Genomic DNA, 17331 nt, shown 5'->3' on the forward strand with positions numbered 1-17331 from the left:
CGTCCCCAGCCAAATCACCACTATTCACTCCACTCTAACATCTACTATTGCCCGCTGTCAAAGACAGGTGAATGACCTAGATGGATCAGTATTTTTATTCAGCATATACATTTATGTTCTGGTTTAAATGTGCTAACCTCACCTCTTTTCATATTTCCATAGACCCTTGTTAGTATTTGCATCACATTAAGGGATCCACTAACTCTGGAAGAGACACGGTTTAATCAGGATTAAAGACACAACAATTTGCTTCCATGAAGAAAACATTCCTTTTTTGTTGGCAATAGAAATTTCCTGTTCAATGGTAGAAGAGACTGATGTCAGCTGTAAATCAGTGCCCTTCCTGCCAGTAACCAGATACACGCTTCCCAGCCCCCATAGCATCAACAATGTAGGTCACACACTGACAGTCACCCAGGCATCATTCAAATCGTTAAAGCAGGAGCAGTCATGTTTGCATCAGCAGGCCAGTTAGCAGTTCCGTTTTGTATGAAGCTATAGTAGCATGCTTTCAAATTGTTCTGTTTATTCTTGATATATACGCAATTTGCAATTTAAGCTACTCTGCTTTGCTGTAACACAGCCGACAGGCTTTCTAATGCTAGAAGTTTTAGTATGGCACTGCTTAGGTGATTCATGCATGGTAAATGTGTCACCTGTCAGCGCTGCAAAGCAACTCCTGCCTTTGAAGGTCAAGGAGTTGGTAATATGAAAAGAATCAGGAATAGGAAGCATACCGGCTAAATTCTTTATACTAGTACAAGTCTGAAATAGCACCACTGAAGTCAGTAAAATTATTCTGTGTTTACACTGACTTAAATAAGTGCAGATTTCTCCATTCTCATTAACACTACAATATATCCCCGCATAATACTACTACGTTGAGTCAAATCTCGTTAGAATGAGCTTTTAAAAAAAGACAGCCATCACAGCAAATTCTTTCCTTCTTCCAGAAAAATTAGGTGAGTCGATAGAAGTAAAAGCTTCATTTTTGCTAACACAAAGTTGTGATCATTCTGAGTAAACATTAATCAAACCTTCGAATCATGCCATCAGTTTGTGGGGCTATTTCACTTTGCTTCAGTTCTCCTTATGAAATGCTAGTCACTATTGGATTAGACAGCATTGCTTTGCTTTCTACCCTTTTGCTTGCAAAAATGGACTGTAAAACTTCCAAACTATATTATAATGTTTGTTGTTCAAAGTAATTTGATGGTTGGGGGTGGTTTGGGGTTGAAATGGTTGTAAAATTTTACCTCGGGAATCTCTTCTCCTTCTTTTTACATTTTCACTTTGTTCTTCATTAAGTGTAAATAAAAATAACCAATACTGAGGGACTTCCCCCATCCTCAAAGTAAGAGCTGTTGAGTTTCTAAGTTTAAAAGGGAGACACCATGTCCCTGACAACAGAAATGCCTATAGAAACTGTTCCAACATTGTTTCATTCATTGGACTTCATCCAAGACGATGCTGCAGGTGACTAATTTTATAAATAGCAACTGTGTGCGCCTCTATAATTCACAGCAAGTACACATCTTTGGCTGGAAATGAAATGCACTGCACTGTGCTCAGTGCAAATTAGTGGAAGGTCTGCTATATCATTCAAATAATTTGTTGCCCAAATAGCAGAAAACAACCCATAGAAATTAAATAATCAGGAAAAATTCAATTAAACTGAGTTCTACATACACAAGAAATGACTTACTTTGTCTTTTAATATATGCAATGAAACCCCTGCAAAGCCAGCATTATTTTTCCATAAATTATTCGATCGTTAATGGATTTCATAAGGTCTCTTCTCTACACTTCACCTTAGCTGCTATCTATTCTGAGCAGTCAAAAGTATATTAATTAAGCATTTCTCTCAAAAGTTAGAGGTTATTTTTTTAAAGTTGCATAAGATTTGGTGAGCTATGTAATATAGGTGAGTAAAACACCGAGTCAGAGCAGAATGGCGCTATAGCTGGAGCAACAGAGATCTGAGATGTGCTTCAGGGAGGCATTATCACTTTTCAACGTGTGTGTAGCATGCGCCATTCCCAGAATGGAGAGAGGTAATTAACCATGATAGTCTAAATGCAGGCAGAAGGCAGGGCAGGGTGGTACCTTTGAAACTATGTCTAAGGGGTCCACAAAAGATGACTATGATCAATCAAAAGTATGGGAATAACCACACTTACAATTCAAAGGGGTCTGCACTTCCATTCAAAATGTACAGAAGGGTCCACAAATGAAAAAGGTTGAAAAGCACTATAGAGTTTAGACAGTTGTGCCACCCTTGGTGGTTCAGACTGAGTTCAGGCTAGCCAGCTGGGAAAACTTGCAAGGCCTGCTCTTTCCTATGATGTGCCTGTTCTCAGAATAGGAAATATTCATTTTCAGAGTCGTCAGTCCAATACATCAGATAAAACCTAATCCGTGTGTGTATGGGTCCCTGCGGGGATCAGCCTCTCTCAGCCTGAAGCCCCAGCTTGGTTGTCCAGGGCTGCATGCTCCTGGCTCCTCTGGAGCTCCTGTCACAAGCTCCAGCCACCCCAAGGGGTGGATCTGCCACTAACAGGCTCCCTCTCCCCTCTGGCCCCGCACATGCACCTTCTCTCAAAGGATCTGTCCCAGCCAATCAGGAGACTGGAATTTTCCACGGGCTTGCTGGGGGGATCACTTTTGTTTTCCAGCCTCTTACCAGGACTTCCCTCTTCTAAGATGTCTCTGCTGGGGCAGGTTTTCATTTGCCCTTAGTTTGGCATCCTCAGAGGAATGAGTTCCTGGTCCCTATGGGCATTTGTATGCATGCTTGCACCACAGCCCCCAGTGCTTTTAAAAGTACTTGGCGCAACATCACATACATTTGTATAAATGACAAAATGTGCATCAGCACTGAGAAAATGGCAGCGGTGCACTTTTGAATTAAAACACATCAAAGGTGTTTTAGTTCAAAAGTGCACTGCTGCCATTTTCACAGCGGTAAAGCACATTTCACCATTTATACAAATGCATGCGACACAGTGCCAGGCGTGTCACCCTGCATGTGGAGCCAACTTGATTAGTCGAGTCTTCTCTGACACACATACATATGTGTATAAATGCCCTATGGTGCCTTGACCAGGGATGAATCTCCTCTGCTGCAAGGCACACTTTGCGCTGCAGGGAACACTCTGCATCAGGGTACGTGCACTTTATGCTCATCATGAATGTAAAAATATATTCTGCTGCCATTTACTTTTTACAACTCTTTTTGTTTAGTTAAAATATAAATTTTAAACAGTAAACATTTATGTACGCATGTACATTGAGACTATATGTCTCAAAATTGTACCGTGCAAAAGCCCATAGGGGGCAACCCTCCCATGTTTTCACCTCAACAACTGAGTCATTAAGATATTCATCCAGGTAACCAGAGAACCAGGCTGTAGCCCCCACTTGCCCAAAGAAAATTGCAACCTGTATCTCTGACTCAAAAAGTACAGTGCCCCAAACACAATGCCACAGGTCAGGTACTACCCATCATGAGTGATCCTTTTGAAACTGTTTCCCTGAGAAATCAAATAAGGGAAATATATGGAATCAGGAAGAAGTGCCCATACTAGAAGGTGTCTGGCTCAATAACATATCTGCTGCTCAGGAAAGGAGTAAGCCCCAGCTTCTAGCCTAGACCCTTGCTCTCAATAAGACATATACTTCCCCTCTGCTCTACATCCAATAAATATCAAATGCAAGGTGCAGTGGGTTAGCTTCGAAAGGAGTTATTGAGGTTCAATCAACATGTTTTTGAGAGGGACTTACACTGAGGTGTGCTTGGGTAAATGCATACATAGCTGTCCAGCTGATACACATCCTACATTACATGCTTAGCACCTATGTGGATGCTTACATGTCTACACTGTATGGATTACAGAACCCCAAACTGTGCATAATTGCCAAAAATGCCGCTATGTGGCTGGAAAACCGTACCACACAAAACAGAATTCAACCCTAAGCAGCAAATGTTTTGGATGAGAAATCACACATTTATTCAACCAGACATGGTAAATCACAATTAAATTTGTCAGCTCCACATATATGTTCTTTTAAAATCTTCATATTACCAAGTCAATAGTGCTGACTGGCTACCACTTAAGTTTCTGAAATATTGACAAATATAGATCAACTAAAGATGGACCATAAACCAAGTTTGAGTAGACATATTTAGAATGAACTTTGGCATTTGCTGAATGGCAAACTAGACTGTATTTTATTGTCTCTGCAGAGATGAAATTAGATAAACTGTGAGATGCAGAAACCACCAGCAACATCATCAGCCCATAGTCTGGAGGATTTTTTACTTGGTATCTATTCTCCTAAAATATTTCAGGACACAAACAAACCTGAATTATATTCTAATATCTGTCTCTCTACCTCAAATTTTTAAAGGTGCTTATCATTATGGTATCTAAGCAACAAGACTCAAGGGGAAAAAAGGGGTATTTAAACTATGCAACAACCTGATGTTTCTGACACAACAGTAAATGATATATCATTTTAGTGATGTGTCAAGGCCATGATTTCTACTAATCTCAAAATGACATTATTTTACTAAAACATCCATAGACATAAGAGAGACAGTAACATTTCATTTTTAAAGTGGCTTTTGACTTCAAAAGAATCGTGCACTTGTTTTGCTTTTAATTCTATTTATTAAGCTTTAACAAAAGGCAAGACCAATCAACACAACGAGCTGTTGGGTGCACAGAGAATAAGCTTAAAGGAAGACAAGGGGAGAGGTAGAATAGCACATTATGAACTGTTTGGTACATTCAAACAGGTGCAGAGGATGACACATCTTTTCTATAATTAAAAAGAAAAATTGTTTGGCTTGTTAACAATTTCCAATCAGTTCATTCCAATGTTCTTGGCTACTCACCAGCACAAAATGACAACATTATCCCAGGAAGCAACAGATCTAAAGAAAAAGATAGAAATTTGTCTTGCTCATTTACAAACAATGTGGTGACTGGCAATCACAAAGAGTGAAAGGACAACAGTATGTTGCACGCTGCAGGATAAGTGGACATGATTCATACAGTCCTCTAAGTCCCCTGCTCTCAGGGATTTGAACCGTCTCCAAACTGGGCATCCAAAAACCTAATAGGAAGAGGTTTTAAAATGTCTGAGAAATTTGATTTAATATGCACCAGAAGCCTTGGACTAGACCTAGTGGACCCAGGAACTGTTAATGCCACTTTGATCAAAGCACCCCAGGGGCTAGATTATGTCTTGGAGGTAGAGGCCTGCACTGGAGGCACAAAGCCTCCTTTGTGAGGTAGGGAGAAACAGTGTACTTCTTCATGCAGCCAGCCAGAAAGTGTGGAAGTAGAGTCATAGCTCTGCTGTTCTCCATCTATTGCTACTTCCTTTGAAGCAGCATATTCTCCAGTATACATAATAAGGGAGCAACTTCTGTGCCTAGAAACAGACCTTGTTTTTGTCTCAGGATCAGCTGTGCCAGGATGTGTCCCAATTGACTAGTAGGCACAGAGATAGCTTGAGGCCATTGTCCTGCTAGATCAAGCCCTTGCCACTCCCAAGACTCTAGGGACAGGACAACAGCTCTGAGTGCCTGGCCCCAATCCAGGACGTGTTTCTGCAAATATGGAGCAGAGAACTCCACAGGATTCCCTTGCTCTGCAGCATGAAACACTTGCCTTGACATCCCCTGCAAGAGAATTCCTGGGACACATCTACAATCCCATGGGGGTCCCTATTCCACCCTTGCAGACTTGCACCCAAGACTGAAGAGGGGCTGGGATTTGGGCAGAAGCAGCAGTTTGTGACGTACCTGTGTCCCCTATCCCATCGTACTGCCAGCGACAGGCATTCAAACATTTTTTGCAATGTCCCAGGACAAACTGTTACTACATTTTTTGTGGCAGCAGATTTGGGGGTTTGTTGTTCCAGGACACCTGCAAGGGACATCTGAACAGGAACTGCTCTGTCCTGGGACAGATCACTTTGTCCACCACCAAAAGGACTTGTGTTTCTACCTGGTATTTCATTTTACATAGGAACTACAATTTTGTCTCTGACCTTTACATGAGCTGGGGGGTGAGGAAAGTCTCTAATCCTCTCTTTTCGCTGTTTATTAAGCACTAAACAGAGCCTATGCCCAGTATGTTCTCATTTAGTCTAAGGTATTTATTTAGACAAGCTCCCTCACACTTTTTAATGCATGTATCTTCACAATACCCCCTCAAAAAAAGAGAGCATTATCACCCTCATCTTGCAGAGGGAGTACTTGCTCAATGATAAACCAAGACTACCCTATTCTACTTAGTAGGCCTGTGCAAATAGGGAAGTATTCAATTCAGATTTGTCCGATTCAAAGGACAGTGATTTTATTTGGATATTTGGATCACTGTCCTGAATCAATTCAGCCGAATCAGCTTTGGAAGATTCGGCGCCGATTTGGAGAGATTCGGCGATTCAGACAGGCACAGCCAGGTGGCTGCAGGCTCTCACATCTCCTCCAGCTGTGTCTGCCTCTCCCTGGGTGAGGGAAGCCATGGGAGCAGCCCCCATGGCTGCCCTGCCCATCCCCATCCCCCACCCAGTCACAGCCTAGTCTCGGCACTTAAAAAATAATTTTAAAAAAGCCCCGCACTCACTGGCTGCAGCAGTGACATTGGGGCCTCCGGGCACTTGTGGCAGAGCCCCCCTGCACAGTGCAGGGCAGCAGGATCGTGCCCCCCCCCACTTGGCACCCACGTGGCAGCTGTCCCATGGCACGGATGCAGTGTGGCTTGGCAGGGTGCTGTCCGCTGCCTGGGAGCTGGGGCCACTAGGGCTGAGTGCTGCCAGGCTCCAGCTAACATGTGGAGCTGCCCCAGTTCCAGGCAAATCAAACCAGGACCTGGGGGACTGTTCAGTTCCCTGAACATTCCCCAGTTCGATTCCCCAGCTCCTCAATCTTTTCCCCAGCTGACTGCTTCCTCCATCTCCTCCTGGGGGGCACAGGCTCCCAAATGATGCAGAATGGCAGCAGGCTGCTGCTGCTAGCTGGGGATGGTGGCAGCTCTGGGCTCTTTCCCCAGCCAGTAGCAGCAGCCTGTTGAAACCCCACATGCAGATCCGGGGACTGCACCCCCCGGGAAGAGCTGGGGGAATGATCAAAGAGCTGGGGAGTCAAACTGGGAGCTCCAGCTGACAAGTGGAGCTGCGTCATCTCCCAGACAGTGCGCAGCACCCTGCTGAGCCTCACGGCACCCACACCATGGGGAAGCTGCTGTGCAGGTACCAAGTGGGGGGGATCCCCACTGCCCCACACTGCATGGGGGATGGGCCTGGGCAGCGCAGCCATGGGGGCTCCTCCCATGGCTCCTCCGGCTGTGCCTGCCTCTGCCCCAGTAGAGGGAGCTGCAGGGGGCTCTGTGCTGCTGCTGCTTGCCCAGCCAGTGCAGGGTGGTGTAATGCAGGTGCAGTTCACTCTGGGTGGCAGCAGGGCATAGCCCCCCCCCTTTCAGTGCTGCTGCGCCTGCATGCTGTGCCCCCCCTCCCCGAGTAACATGCCCCCCACTGCCCCAGCTGGGCAACTTGTCCCAGTCCCAGCCGCAACCCCAATCCTTTCCTTCCCCACACTCCTTCCCTGCCCCCTCCCCCAACCCCAACAGACTTACCAGCTGGAGGCAGCTGTCAGCTGCCTGTTTAGTCTATGGCTGAATCTACGAATCGGTTACATCTTTTTCTGAAGCTTTTCCGAATCAATTCGGAGATTCAGTCCCTGAATCTGGCCAAATCTCCTCCTAATCAAATCAGCTACCAAAGCTTCAAACAGCCCTACTGCTTAGGATCTTGTAGCCTGCTGATCACACATTCCAGTAGTGTATTGAGCAGTGAGACTACATGTCCATCACACATCGACCTCATGATCTCCCTGCATAGAAAAAAGCATGTTCAGTGAGGTGTCTGGCTTTGTTTTGTTTAACTATATAAGGTGGTACACATTTATCTTAGAGAGACCTTGCACTTGGAGCAAAAGGTGGTGGGGTTTAGGCCCATCTAGTTCCTGGATAAATTCATTCCATGATCTTGAACTGCCCCCCAAAAAGTTCTGCATACCAAATCTTGTATAGCAGAGCAGAGAACCAAAGCCTATGCCTCTAGCAGAAAAACAGGCTTCCCAGAGTAAACCAGTCTTTGGAACACTCCAAAAAAAGCATTTCAATTTATATGAGGCTAGACGTGATCCACATTTGGCATTTGTTTCTCATGCTCAATTTTTTCCCCCTCTTGAGTCTAACTAATTTACAGATACTTAGAAGCAGTTATTTCTCTGTACTTTAGAATGTCAAGGGAGTACCTCTGGCTATCCTAAAGGCTGAACTGCAGATGTCGGGAAAAAAACTTCCAGAATACTCCTTAGATCCTTCTGTTAGATGTGAAATTGGGATTTTTTGTTTGGGGGGGGGGTTTTGGGGTGGGGGTGGGGGGGGTTGCTACTAGAAAAATTGGGAGGCAAAATACCCAAATTCTTATCCCTCAAAGCAGAATGGCAAAAAAGAGAAAGCTCTCTGAAGTTTGTGAAACTCTACCTTCCATGCGTAAAAATTACTACCAGATGGACAGGAGAAGAAAATGCATTAGACGCAATGGTACCAAACTGGTTATGAATATGGTATCGGCATATTTAAACATTCAATTGTTAATTTAAAAGAACCTGGATAATACTAGCTAAAAATCATAATTTTTAAAACATGGGGGGCGGCGAGGAAGCGAAAGAGAAGCAAAAAACTACCACTGCAAACAAAAAACGGATCTTCATCTGATGTAAATAGGGATACTTTAACTTAAATCAGCTAAGAATGTGGCTCTAAAGAAATTCTGTATTACAATGGATTTTTGTACATATATATTTTTCCCCATATTGTACTAGGAAATCAACAAAGCCAGGGATGCAAGAGTGTTTCAGTTGTAGAAAGACTTGCAATCAAATTTTATCTTACACCACAAAGGCTATCCAAGTCCATATCTACTATGGAACATTTGGCTGCATCTCAAACCCACTGCACATTTAGGAGTGGATGGCGGTCTTATCTTGGAAAGTGAGATCACAAAAAAAGCAAATACTTTGACAATTAGGCTCTCAGATTCATATTTCATTGACAGAGCTGTGCATGAAAGCTTGCAGAATAGCTAGTTCCTGTGAGAACTTCAATTTCTTATTACTGATTCCCTCAAATCTACCTTTAAAAATACCAAGAGGTTAGAAAGGCCTAATTAACTTAAAGCAAATTCAATTAATTTCACAGGATTCAGCAAATCTATGTTACAAGCATTATAATGCCTGTCATGTCCAGAAGCTGCTGCAGCTTCATAAACTATACAAGTATAGTTAGCACCAGACTTAATTACTTAGAAGGTCACTTCCAATCTCTGTTTCCTGTTTCCCAATAATGGTAAGAACATCAACATACCCATAAAAGAAGAAAGGAGCATCCAAGCCAGTGTGCTGCATTCAGGGACAGGAAGTGAGCAGTAAGTTTTTATTACCAATAGGTCACTAACAGCTACCCAGCTCTCTTGCTTGTCTTAAGTGCAATAAGGGAAGCTAATAGGCACCCCACCATATATGATTTAATTAAGGTTGAAGCCCCAGGCTTGAATGGGCCACTTAACTTAGACCGGCATAGTGATTTTCTTCAAGTGATCTGCTTTCTGAAAATGGGTTCTTGACCCAGCATTGGCTACTAACAGATTCTGGATAAATAGAAGTATTCAGGAGTATTTATCGCCCATGTGAGCCTAGTTGAAAACTGTGACCTTTTCAATATAAGGTAGATTTTGCAGTAATCCAAGGCTTTGTTACCTGCTGTTTGAAATGCTATAGACATTTCAGAAAGACCATGCTACTAGAAGAACAGAGATCTGCTTCCTATCATGGATTTTTGATAGCAGCATTCCATAGACTTTACTAACCTCCAGGGTGACAATTTTAATCTATAAGGTCTTCCACAGTTTAGGTCTTGACTTCCTTGGAATTAATCCCTTCTTTCAAGTCACCTTAATAGTTGACATTTAATACAAACCCATATTAGAGTGTTCAGTTCTGAAACTTGCTTCCCATTTTGGTCAAAAACCCAGCGCACTAAAATTTAGAGTCCTGTTCCCTTGTGATAATATTTGGGGTGATGACTTACTTTCATATTTTACTTTGTCAGATGATTACTTCATAACTGATATCTCTTTAGTTGCTGTATAGGTGTTTGAAGGATAACAATGAGTACATTATTAACAACCAAAAAATAAAGCAATGGTAAGTGTGGGCAATTTGGGGAAGTATACAAGCACTCTTTCAAGACTGTGAGAGAATTCTTTATACTCCTCCTATGTCCTACTACCATGAATAGCAATATCTATAGCTATAAATAGCTGAAAATATTTATATTCCATTATGCTGGGAAATCTGTCTGGTGCATGTCAATGCTTATTATCAGTAACTCTTTTCATGTCATTTTCTCAGGATCTGGCAGTTATATGCTCTGAACAAAAGTCCCCTCTTACTCTTTATATAATAACTCATTGTTCTGCAGATTCTTGTTCTGAAAGATGCAATGATTCACAAATAAACTAACATTAAAACAGAGGTTGGGGAAAACAAATAAAAAGTCATTTGTTGAGATGCAAGCACAAGCTAGGGATTTTTCTTCCAGCAACATACTAAATGCTGTAATAAAACTAAAAAGAAATACTGTCAGAGGAAGAAAGAGATTGTGCAGGACTTAGTGCAAATTAACTGGATCAGTTTAGCAATGCTGAATAGCTAATAATGGTGAACAGCTGAGAGTGACTCAGCATTGCACTGAGCTTGCCCATTCTCTCAGGAAGCATTTCATTTCAACGTGAAACCAGATTGTACTTTTTTGTGATTGACAATGACTAAGAAGCACATAAAATGCTAGAGATTGAGTCACTCTTCTTGTTTTTTCCCCAAAGTGATCTCCTTTTGGGGAGGAAGGGAGAATAGAATGAAATCCCATTTAAACAGGAGGGTGATGTTATCAAATTCTTAAAAAAAAAAAAAAAAAAAAAAAAAAAAAGGAATACCTCTGATCCAGTAACAGAAGGAAACAGATTCTGAAACTGAAGTAAACCACCTTTAAGATGTTAAATGGTTTACAGAAGCCTTAATGCCTCTTTCAGTTGCCAGCATACATTATCTGACATCCAGCTCTGAAGCTAACTCACAAGGCTGCATGTTTCTTCTAGGTCAGCTCAGATCTTTCAAGTTTTGCTGCCTTCTTAAGAAAAGCCAATAAGTCCCCAAAATATGTTAAATTTCTCTTTCTCCCAGGTTGTGCTGATGCCTGTTGCTTTCACAAATAACATTTTTTTTTTCCTTCAAACCTTGCCAGCAAGTCACCTGAGCTGGCAAAATTGACAGCAGCTGGCAGTGCTCATTAAAGTCAATGAAGCCTCCCATTGACTTAAGCGGGAATTGGCTCAGACTCAAACTGAGGTGTGCAGTTATCAGGGCAGTTATGACTTATGCCCTTCATATATTGTTCATAAATATATAGGAAACATTTTTTCCTGAAAAATTTTGACTTCAAGTTTAGCCCACTAACAGCTGAGGAATCTAGTATCAGAAGGTAGGAAATATAGTGTGAGGTACTTCCAAATCCACAAAGTACACACGTGGGTCAGAAAAACCCACACTCCATATGTCCTTAAAGGTATGGCTCCTCTTGAGGAAGGGACAGGGCCTCCCTATTTTCTTTGACCATGCCAAATATGTTGTTTTTTCATCTATGTACTAAAAACAATAATAATAATAATTTGTGGCCAAAATCAGAAACCAAAAAACAAACAAAAAATGTTTCATATATTAAAAAAAATCAGAGATTTAGAAAGTAGTCCACACTGTTTTGGTTACATCTCATCATATAAAAACCATGCCAGATTCTAGCCAACATTGCAGAAATTCACAAGGAAGAAACAGCACATGAAACATGTCTCCCCTTCCCTCTTTCTGTGCTCTGTAGAAGCAAGTCCTACTGCAACTGTTCCACTGCCCTGAGTATAGCAGTGGTAGACTCCTAGGCTAGGAACAGAAGTTACACATAAACCAGTTTAAGTAGTGAGAAACTGGTTTCAACCTGTAATAGAACAGAAGCTCAGTGCACAAAAACCAGTTTCAAAATGGCTGAATCTGGTTTGCGATAAACCTGTTTGAATGCAGTATCAGACCTGTGGCTCCACATCTCCTACATATGTCATCTGGCTGGGGACCCACTTGGTAAACAACCTAATATGTTGGACCCATGGGACATCTAGGAGGATTTTGCACTTGGGTCTCTTCCAGCCATTTCACTGGTACTCATTTTTTGAAATGCTGCATCCATGAACAAGTGTTCCCATGATGAGTGCATTGAACATCATGTCATAGCCACGGCCCCTCAGGATGTCAGCCAGCAGGGCGTGCTTCTCCTGCTTGCAAGCCTGGGTGTAGGTGAAGGCTTGGCACTGGTTCTTGAAGGGAAAGTCATGTCCACGATCACAGTTTTCTTGGCCTCTTCATTCATAATGATGATTTCAGAGTACATCTGGCTCTTGCAACCTGGGATGGTGTGGTTCACGGAGATCTCCCCCACTACAGCCAGGGTGGTCCTCACTAGGTAGTCCTGGACAGTGTTGTAGCGGAGCTGCCAGGCTCCGGCATGCAGCCTGCAGCTGCACAGCATGTGGGGGAGGGTCTCTGCTGTGCATCCACACCATCGGCACTTCTTGTCCTGGTGGCCGAAGTGGATGGCCCTGTTCAGAGGCAAGCAGTGGAGATAGGCATGGTGGAGGAAGCGCCAGTCTGCAAAGCATGTGAAGCTCCCACTGGGCATGAAGTGCTTGCTAGAGTCCTACTTCAAGGTGATGCCAAAGACCTTGCCCTGGTGGGGTTTGGCCCTCAGGTCACCACCGTACTTGTTGTGGATGGCATCCTTCAGGAACTGCTCCAGGAAGGTCCTCATGTGGGGAGTCACGGTGATGTGGTCGGCGTGTGGGGCTGGTTACAGGAGAGACTCCCAGCTCCTGGTGCTCCTTGGTCCAAGTCCAGGTGCAGTCGATGCGCTTCCTGAGATGGCACGTGGCATTGTGTGTTCAGCTCCACAGTGAGGCAAAGTCCCCGCCATCTCTGCCAAACTCGCCTTCCAGCAAGCCGCTGAAGAAGGTGCCCGAGTCATGTATGGTCAGTTGCCTTGCAATCCTCTTATGGGTGGTCTCCTCGAGGGCACTGGCAGCAATGATACTTACCATTGGGTCCAAGTACGTCAGGAGGTGGAAGGCATGGGTGAGGACCGCAATGTTGCAGAGGTCCCCCATGCAGGGCATGTTGGTGCCTCCCTGCCGGTAGGGGATGTGCAGGGGATGTGCAGGATCTCATTGATGACCCTCAGTGGCAGGTGCAATTGATATATTAAAAAAATTGAAATATTTCCAAGTATGGTATTTCAGCCATTTTTAGAAGGATTCAAAAGACATGTATATGTGTGCAACTGACCTTTGGAAACATTTCAAAGGCATTTGAAAGATTTTAATTGTTATGCATCTCCCCACCCTAATTCTATATGGTCTATGACCTGTCCTGAGATGCTTCTGGTAAAGGACCATCCAAAAATTCTGCTAGGTGCTACCTTTCTCATCTGTACACTCAGTCACAAAGAGGCTCAAAGTCTCTTGTGTCTTGATAGACTCCAGTCTCATTTTCATGTTCAGTATTTCACCTCCAACAAAAAAAGCTTTTGCCACTGAAACTGAATCATAAAACTGCTATTCCCAGCTTCAATAACTTTCTTATGGAATCCAATTGATTTATTGTGACACTACAAGTATTTAGTCCACAATTCTTAGCTTCTTAGCTTCTTTCTAGCTCCTCTAATCAGAAAAAGAAAAATTATATAAAGAAATACAACATAGTTATCAACGCTGATAAATAAATAGCTCCATGTATTACAATACCATTTTTCCCCCAAGTGCTCTGAAATCAATAGCACAAGTGTTTCAGTGGAGAACCAATGGAGTTGCCTGCTCATGTTCATCTTTGCCAGCCCAGGCAAAAGCATTACTCAGAGTTCTACCTCCCCATCTAAGACAGAAGTGAACAGTGGCAGAAGTTGTGGATGACAAGAACCAGTCTGAACTGGAAGAGGTTCCCAGCAGTCAGAGAAGTAAACATAGGAGGAAGATGGTTGGTACTGGCCAGAGGCATTTCATAGGAAAAGAAGGCATACACTAAAGGGAGTCTGGGCAAATTAAAATTACATCAATACACAGCAGGCAATCCATGCATGCAAGAGGTGAGCAGATGTTTGGAAAGGAGCTTTTTAATCCATACAGTCTGAAACGAATGAATTTGGATCAGTGGCAAAAGGGAGACACAAGGTAATGTCAGGAATGAAATCACTCATGCTGCTATAAAGTATCCGACCCTACTTCTATGATTCTATGATTCTGTGAAAGTATGAAGTGCTTTTATTAAGCACAAACACAGCAAAAGGAAAAGGACAGAAACTCAAGATGCAAAATAGTATGTTCCTGCATGTTACCTGTTACCCCACCAAAGATTCATCAAATCTTGCCCACAGTTGTTTCATAGTTTCATAGTTGGTAGGGTCGAAAGGGACCTAAGCAGATCATCTAGTCTGACCCCCTGCCCTGGGCAAGAAAGGATACTGGGGTCAAATGACCCCAGCTAGGTGGCTGTCTAGCCTCCTTTTGAAGACCCCCAGGGTAGAGGCAAGCACCATTTCCCTTGGAAGTTGGTTCCATCTCCTAGCCACCCTGACAGTGAAGTAGTGCCTCCTGATATCTAGCCTGAATCTACTCTCAGTCAACTTATGGCTGTTGTTCCTCGTTACCCCCGGTTGTGCTCAGGGGAACAGGGACTCTCCCATTGCCTGCTGGTCCCCCTTGGCAAGTTTATAGGTGGCCACTGGATCCCCTCTCAGCCTTCTCTTGATGAACAGGTTCAGGTCCTGTAGCCTCTCCTCGTAGGGCCTGCCCTGCTGCCACCAAATCATGTGAGTGGTTCTCCTCTGGACCCTCTCAATACTGTCCACATCCCTCCTGAAGTGCGGCACCCAGAACTGGAGGCAGTCCTCCAACTGCAGCCTGACCAGTGTTGCATAGAGGGAGAGCATCACCTCCTTGGACCTGCTCGTGATGCATCTATGGATGCATGACAAGGGGCAGTTAGGCTTCCTGACCACGTCCCCACATTGGCGGCCCATGTTCATCTTGGAATCAATAGTGATTCCAAGATCCTTCTCTGCCTCTGTGCTGACAAGAAAGGAGTTCCCCAGCCTGTAGGTATGCTGCTGGCTCTTCCTCCCCAGGTGCAACACCTTGCACTTGTCCGTATTGAAACCCATCCTATTCTCATCCGCCCACCTCTGTAACCTGTCGAGATCTAGTTGTAGCCTGACCCTCTCTTCTAGGGTGCTCACTTCTCCTCACATCTTAGTGTCATCTGAAAACTTGAACAAGGTGCTTTTGTGTTGCATCATTCATCGTTATCTTTTTGCCTTTCAGTGAAACATAACATTATAAAATTCACATGATCTAGCATGGCACAGAAATTATGGGAGCTATGAAATGTCCCACAATAGCAGTGAGACCACTGATGGATTATTCAGTGTAGGCAATATATTCAATTCAGGAAAAGCCTACGTCATTATGTAAGACCACTGTAAAAGTACTGTTAAGGAATGCAATCAAAGAAAGCAACACCCCTTCACCACAGGCTGACAAGAAGATATACATAAGAACAGGATGAGCAATAGTGCCAAGGAGCTTCCTATAGGAAAAGCTACTGCTAAAAACAAGGAGAGAGGAATGCAAAGTCTAAGCCAGAATGAGAGAGACGTAGGGTGCTGACAGACATGCAGCCTGCTGTAACTCATGGCACTTCACAGAAAGTACTATGAGTTACATTGACACCCCCACCCGGACCCAACAGAAGTTCACTATTGGCGTGGGAGGGGTATCAATCTCCACTTTGGAGAAGATCTAGTGTAGAGACACTGTGTGTTTGCGGCCCCTCTCCCTTAGCCCTACTCCCCCTCTCCTCCCAGCTTTGGTGCTGTCTGCAGGATGGGAGGAAGAAGAAGGCAGGGAGGGAGCTCTGTTCTGGGGTTTGCCCAGCCTGTGCTGGAGTGCTGGGAAGAGGGATGGATGGGCAGACTAGGCAAACCCCAAAATGGAGCTCCCTCCCCTGCCTTCTCCCCCTTCCATCCCGCAGACAGCACTTGCGGGGGGGGGGGGGGGGGGGGGAGCCTGGGCTGCATCAGTCCAGCCCTACTCACACACATGGACAAACAGAAGTTAATGAAGGCACTCTGTTTTGGAGTGCCTTAATCTGAACCCAGAGTTAAATTGTCACATGATTGGGCACTTTAAATGTGTTCTGCAGCTGTGCTCTTCTGTCAGGGCACAGCTGTAGAGCACTTTCAAGGGGCCTATCATGTTACAAATATCACTTCTGTCAGTATTCATAGTTAGCTGTGTTAGTCCAAAGTCAAATCGAAGGCAGCATAGATTTGCACCTTATTACATGCATACATACATACATACATAGATATATATATATCTATGTATGTATGTATGTATGTATGTATGTATGTATGTATGTATGTATGTATGTATGTATGTATGTGTATATATATATATATATATATTCTAATTTAATAAAAGCCTACATCTGTCTGTCTATCTGTAATGCTTTATTTGAGCTCCAATTGGCTCTCTCAGCAGCCAATCAGTGCCCTACACAGACAGGGACAAACAGCAGAGCACTGCCATGAAAGTAGGGACTGAGGGGCCAGAGGGGAGGCTCTGCTCACTTTGCCCCCCTCCCCTGCTCTTTGGAGGCAGAGGGGAATGACGGGGACCAAAGCACCACCATAACAGAGGTGATGGAGCAGGGGGTGAAGCCAGTGCTGCTGGTCTAGTTTTTAACATGAACTTTGAGCTTCTTTGTGACTGAGCACTGGCCTTGCCCCCCTGGGTCTGCGCTTTGGAGCCAGGGGCCGGCACCCTCCCCCAAACAACAGCCAGCAGGGAGGGGAGGTGGCAGGGAACAGGGGAGGGAGGGGAGCAGGAAGGGGAGAGGGGACTACTGGTGGCTGTGCCCCACTACCACCATGAACACCACAACAGTTGTGGGCCCCAGCCCAAAGCGCTAGAGGGGGAGAAGGGGAATTGCCCCAGCCCCAGCCCGGGCCATGGCCTGAGGCAGGGTGGGGGAAGGGATGCAGGCCTCTGTCCCCGCCCCCCCCCCCCCCCCACACCTTCTTACTGGGAGCTGGGCCT

General features: G+C 44.2%; 1 long non-coding RNA gene across 2 annotated transcripts in view; it reads right to left on the minus strand.

Annotated features, from left to right (window-relative positions):
• The window catches only part of LOC102386442, a 99913-nt gene extending 90360 nt beyond the window's left edge, over window positions 1-9553 (minus strand). Inside the window, exons 1-2 of one of the 2 annotated variants that reach the window (XR_324518.1) lie at window positions 9447-9553; window positions 4901-4939 (exon numbers count right to left, since the gene is read on the minus strand). This is a non-coding gene — a long non-coding RNA (uncharacterized LOC102386442). The remainder of the gene's footprint in view (window positions 1-4900; window positions 4940-9446) is intronic. The other variant, XR_324517.1, reaches the window with a different exon arrangement.
• Window positions 9554-17331: the final 7778 nt, after the last annotated feature.

The sequence above is a fragment of the Alligator sinensis genome, unplaced genomic scaffold, assembly GCF_000455745.1.
Source record: "Alligator sinensis unplaced genomic scaffold, ASM45574v1 scaffold141_2, whole genome shotgun sequence".
Classification (NCBI taxonomy): Eukaryota; Metazoa; Chordata; order Crocodylia; family Alligatoridae; genus Alligator; species Alligator sinensis.